Source organism: Pinus tabuliformis, chromosome 7 (assembly GCF_031772625.1).
Source record: "Pinus tabuliformis cultivar Carrire ecotype Pingquan chromosome 7, CPIR1, whole genome shotgun sequence".
Taxonomy (NCBI): domain Eukaryota; kingdom Viridiplantae; phylum Streptophyta; class Pinopsida; order Pinales; family Pinaceae; genus Pinus; species Pinus tabuliformis.
The window spans coordinates 743,224,586-743,230,517 of record NC_142293.1 but is presented as its reverse complement, the minus strand read 5'-3'; positions in this window follow the sequence as shown (position 1 = coordinate 743,230,517).

The following is a 5,932-nucleotide window of genomic DNA, read 5'->3' as shown; positions in this document are numbered from 1 at the left end:
TTATTTTAGTGAACAAAGTTCATTTAATATTTGGATAATGCCACAAAGGAAAAAAGACATTCAAGCCACGAATTGACATCTAGGATTTGAAATTACTTTTGCAAAGTAAAAGCTAGTTGATTGTAAGGCAAGTCGACATAGTAAATGTGTTGACTACGCATTAGTCAAGCGAATAATTACGGAAAATAATTATTTATTGGCGAAAGAACTTTAGTTAATGAAAATATAATGTGGTTTACAATATTAATAAAATAGTAGCTCGATATTGATTTCTAAAGTGTGTAAGACAAATTAATCATGAAACTTAATTGTGTCAATTGGACTATGTAAAATTGGAATTTAAGTAAAACACATATGATTTAAAGTAACATATTTCATAAGAGTCTTTTTTTATTAAAGATCAGATAAATCAATAAAATCCACATTGGTGACGATTACTGGTTAGTGGATACCATTAAAATTGATAGTAGTTAACTGTGGTTTTAGAGCTTTAATGTCAATACATGATTTATATGACTTATTTCCTCTGAGGAATTATATATACACATGTTTCCCATAAAAGCAATTTGTTAATGTTCATTTTGTTCTAGACTCGTTAGTAAGTTATATGCAATCAACTTGTTTTGTTGTTCTGAAACTATTAAGCATTTTAAGGTTTTGATTTAAATTTTTCTATTTTTTTTGCAATTGTTACTAACAATGAAGAAATGGCGCAAAGAAACAATGACAAGAGCACAAAGGAAGAGGTACATGCAGTGAGCAAAGATTTCTTAATGCTTAGCAAAGATATTTCAATGCTAATGGATAAAATACTAGAACTTCAACAAATTCTTAAGTGTCTTCAAGATGCACTGGATGTCGTAAGAACGTTTTCAGAAGAGCTCTTTGTTGGCTTGGTTTTGGGTAGACCCAGGTTAGATCTATAATGCGCACCAACAAAACCCTCAATTACTGGCCCTTTTGGCAATGACTTGCAAGCAGATCACAGTCTCACTCGAAGTGACTATGGGAGGATGCATAACCAGGTTTCTGCAGCCTTGAGGGACGTGGAGATGTGGTATTATTATGTTTCATTACTCTTATCATTCATAAATTACTTCGGCACATTACACTAACCACTTAAACATACCATATAAAGCCATAAACCATCACTGTACTAAAATAAAGTGAAACTGTAATAAATTGCTACGCTACAACATATAATAAGGAAATATACACATGAAGACACCAAATTAGCGTGGTTCACCCCAATGTGGGGATACGTCCACAAAAATTGCTCTTATAATAATAATCAATAAACATTTCTTGGCTTGCGCACTAAGCTGCAGGTTGTCTGTGCACTTAGCTGTAAAGCCTCTTCTCTGCCACAAAACTACAGATCACAATAATACAACCATAAACATTTATGTAGATCAATTTGATTCATTGATGCTTCTTTTCTTATTATTTGACCCTATATATACTATTACATCGATGAGTTACATCATTCCAATACCATGGACTCCCTTAAAACAAGCAATTATGGCCCAAAACCCTTTACAAATCATGCTATGACAAAATGGAGGGGCTTCGACCCACCCCGAAGCCCTTATACCGCGCAGTATACTCCAACTGCTCCACTGCAAGGTCCACTTCGCGTTCTGTTTCTCTACGACGCGCTTTGCTGTACAAAATGCAAAGTCTTTGCCAAAATCTAGGCCAAGTTGGGTTGTGCCCAACAGGCCCCAAACATTCACATGTGACTCGTCCTGGGTCACTTTGTTGTTTTTCCTCTGATCTTGGTTGCGATGTTGTTGTAGGCATTGTTGGACTGTTGTAGAATCTATGTGACCTATTTCTCTTCGCTGAAAACTTCCTCCAAGAGTGCTTCTGTCACATGTTTCGTAGCCTTCTGCACCATTGTTGTCTCCCTCTGTTGAATCTCTTCAAGCTTCTCATCTACTTCTTGGGACATTTGGAGAGCTTCATCCTGCCATGGCTGAGTTCTCTATGTCAAAACATGATCTTCCTTCCTGAGCTCCTCAATCTTCTTCTAGAGGAAATTTCCCTCATTAATATTTGCAAGCTTCTGCGAGATTGGTAATATCTTTGCAGTTTCTTGAATCTCTTCTAGCTACTGCTTCTTTTGTTGAATGTCTTCCTGCAGCAAATTCCAAATCTGTAAACTCTTGTCCAAAAGTTTCCCATAGTCTACCATTGCTGCACAGATGGCGACCACTACAGTCTTTAGGATGGTCTCTGTCTGCTCTCTTACTTCTTGTGGCGTGGTTGGCTGCAGCTTCATCTACAACTCACTGATATGTATTTCATATTTAAATTGTATTATGGTTATTTTCTCCTTGTATCCTTTAAATTCAAGGCTGAGCTTTGTGACCTTGTCCTCCACTGGCTCTTCTTCTCGAACATCAAGGTACGAAATTTCTCGACATGTTGCTTCAACGACTTGCTTGATCTTTTGTTGTTGCTGAACTGCTTGATCCCTCTCCTGGATTGTCTAGTCAAGCTTCTGCTGCAATGAATCTCACTCTCTTTCTACCTGAATATTCAACTACGAGGTGTGTTGTTCGCGCAGCTTTAGCTCCTCTATTATCTCCAGGTGCAACTTGTGTAATCTCTGCAATGGTACTGCTGCGATGTTCATGTTGACATTCCTCCATTCTTTAGCCTGTTGTTGAACCTCAGTGGATTCAAACTACAGGGCTTTTACAGGTATTGATGTTATCTGCACTGCAAGTGTAGGCTCTATTTTCCTTTCTTCTCCAATCCTCTCCATGACCTGCACTGGCTATCTATCTATCTATGCCAATATTTTGAGTTCTGCGATGCACTCCTACACATCTGTTAGAAGTGTGTCGTAGCGATCTTCCAACTTATTCCATGATTATGTTATCGCCTCCTGAATCCTATCCCCAATCTGATCTAGGTCCCCATCAGTAAGGACCATTGGTGTGATATCCTTTGTCTTATCTTCCTTCTGCTTCTTCTTGCTCCTTGCGGCAGCTTCGCCCTGTGCCTTCCTCTTTTTTGCAACCACTTGTTTTTTTTTTGTCTTTTCAGACTCTTTATTTTTCTCATCTCCTTCAGGAGGATCCTGGTGACCCTCGTCATGTTGCTCCTCCTCCTCTGAGTCATGCTCATCTTGATCCTTATCCTTTCCACTTGCTTCCCAATGTTGCGGTATTTCCTCCTTTGTCACATTATCTTCTGCCTCTGCCTCTAGCGCAGTCAACCATTCTGCGGGCCACTTTTGTACTTGTGCAAGGAGATCGTATTATTTTACGAAATATAGTAGGGGATTCCAATTCTTCTTTTTGTCCCTGTGATCCTGTATATACACTTTGTGGAAATCGAACTTAAACTTCACAATAGAGCTATACTGCTCATATAAGCTCGAAGAAAGGCAAGGATGCTGGTTCACTAACATATGTAAGTCCATATGATATAATACAAAGAACATCATGTTCTCCTTTGCTCACGACGCTTTAGTGGTATACCATAGCGAGGCATACCGTGCGGCTTCACAAACATCTGAAGGCACTGGAGGGAGTTGCGAATCCTCCGGCTGTCTCCATGCCAACATTGCAATTATTAAAATCAACCATGCATAATGAAATGTGGTACCTTTCTCCTAAACCTCACGATAGTCATCCAAAAACTCCTAGCATAGATATGTGGCCCAGTTGTACTGAACCCCATTAGCACACTATGCAACTAATGAAACCACCGATGAAGGGACTTCATTAGCTCGACACTTTCTCATGATCTTCCTGGCCAATATGTGTGCTGCAAAGTGAACTCCTTGGTCACTAATTGAGTTTATATCATACCCTCAATTCCATTTTGTCAGTCTGAACTTCTTCTTCATGCTTTCGGCTATGGCACGGTCCTGATCTTTTCCAACAAATTCTTCTGTGGGGTTCCGCCCTTGATACAGTAGTCTTGTGATTCTCCATATGAGAATTTGGTCTATAGGGATCCTCTTCCCCATCCATAGGCATCCATTGTGCACCAGCACGAGTAGCTGTCTCACACAAGATGTGCTCCTTGGACTTCTGCTGAAGTGTGACACATTCAACATGTTTAATAACTCCAATTGCACCAACCCAGTCACCCACTGTTGCAACTCTAACCTAGTCACACAACTTTTAGGGTAGTGCACTTTCTTTAAGTATCTATCTAGTGAAAACTCTGGATATTTCTTCCTCTCGCTGAAATCGTAGTCCACGAACTTCAGCTGTGGAATTTTCCCAAGGATTTCTCTAGTAAATGGTACTGACTCTAGAAATAGGGGTGTGAAGGTGCCATACTTTGCATCCTTCGATTCTTTTACTGGTTTTTCATTCAGTTTTCTAGGTGGGATATATGGTGGTAGAGGCGATGGAAATTTTGTGCCATCTATTTCCATTTCCACTTGCTCTGCTTCTTCCTCATTGTCTCTGACTTGTTCGGTTTCTTGTTGAGGCTCGATAGGTTTCTTATCCTGTTTCTTCTTCGTTCTCTCCTCTTTGGTCAGTTTCTTTCGTGGATATCTCCGTTGTGTGGGTAATGATGTTGCTGCGGGTGATATGCTTCCATGATTCCAGGTAAGCCATTCTCACGAAATATATGAATAATTTCTTCCCAAGAACGCTTAAACGACATACGACAATGAAAATTTCTGCAACTTCTCCACAATAGCAACACTCGAATTCTCAATTCAGAAAAGTGTCAAATCTGGGCGGGAGGCGGATTTTTATAACAATTTTGAATTTCTAACCCCATCATTAGCTCATATTTTGTTCAGATTGTTCTCATTAATTTCATATCTATCCTTAGATCTTGTCAACCTGTCCTCATAAATGCAACTTTTCACATGTTTTAACATTAACTTTCCATTTTAATGGTCATATTTTTTTGGTGAACGTTGACGCATCCCATATTATAGCGAACAACCCTTCTTATGTCAAGGCTCCTACAAACCTCAACATAATCCAGACTGTAGTGAAGTAACTTCCTATGTCGAAGCTCTCTGTAGTGTAGTTTATAGTCCAATGCCCACTTTCAACTACAGGTGGAACTAAGACTTTTCTCCTTTTTTCTTTAGAGCGAATTTGTAGGGGCAGGATTGTCCCTGTACATATTCAACCTGCTTCCATTTACACTTCCCTGAACCAATTATCCATTTAACTTCGATAATTGAAGTGCGCCTCCATCAGTAATATGCTTGATAATATATGGTCCGAACCAATGCATCTTGAATTTTCCTAGAAAGTTCACAAACTTACTATCATAAAGGAGAACAAGGTCTCCTACCTGGAACTTCTTCTTCTTATTATGTCTGTCATGCCAGGATTTTTCTCTTGCTTTATGTACCTGTTGATGGAATCCGGCTATAAATCCGTCTTCCTCCAAAGCAAGAAATTGCAACATTCTTTCCTCCATTATATCAGGATTTTCCATATCTGTAAGGACTGCAATCCTCAAACTAGGCATGATGTATTTCAAGGGGATCACAACTTCTTGTCCATAAACTAACTTGAAGGGTGTCTGACCTGTCAACTTTTTACATGTGGTCCTATAAGCCCATAATACTGCTAGAATTCTAAGGTCCCAGTCATCTCTATTCACATTGCATACCTTAGTAAGTGTTTTGGTGCCCCGTTTTGTCCCCAATTAATTATTTTCCACCTCCATTTTTGTCCTTTTTGTACTCCTATACCTACTCTCCTATCACTTTCATTGCTCTAAAATTGTTAAAATCCTATTATGAGGTAGAGCATTTCATTGTGTCATTTTACTGTTTATTGGTTAAGTTTAAGTGAATTTAAGTTGTTACCAATGAGCTAACTAATCAATATGATTGAGTGTGAATATTGCAGCAGCTTGAGCAGGATGAGATCAGGAGAGTGCTTGTCCATGAACCATGTTCCACCATTTCTATACTCAACAACCA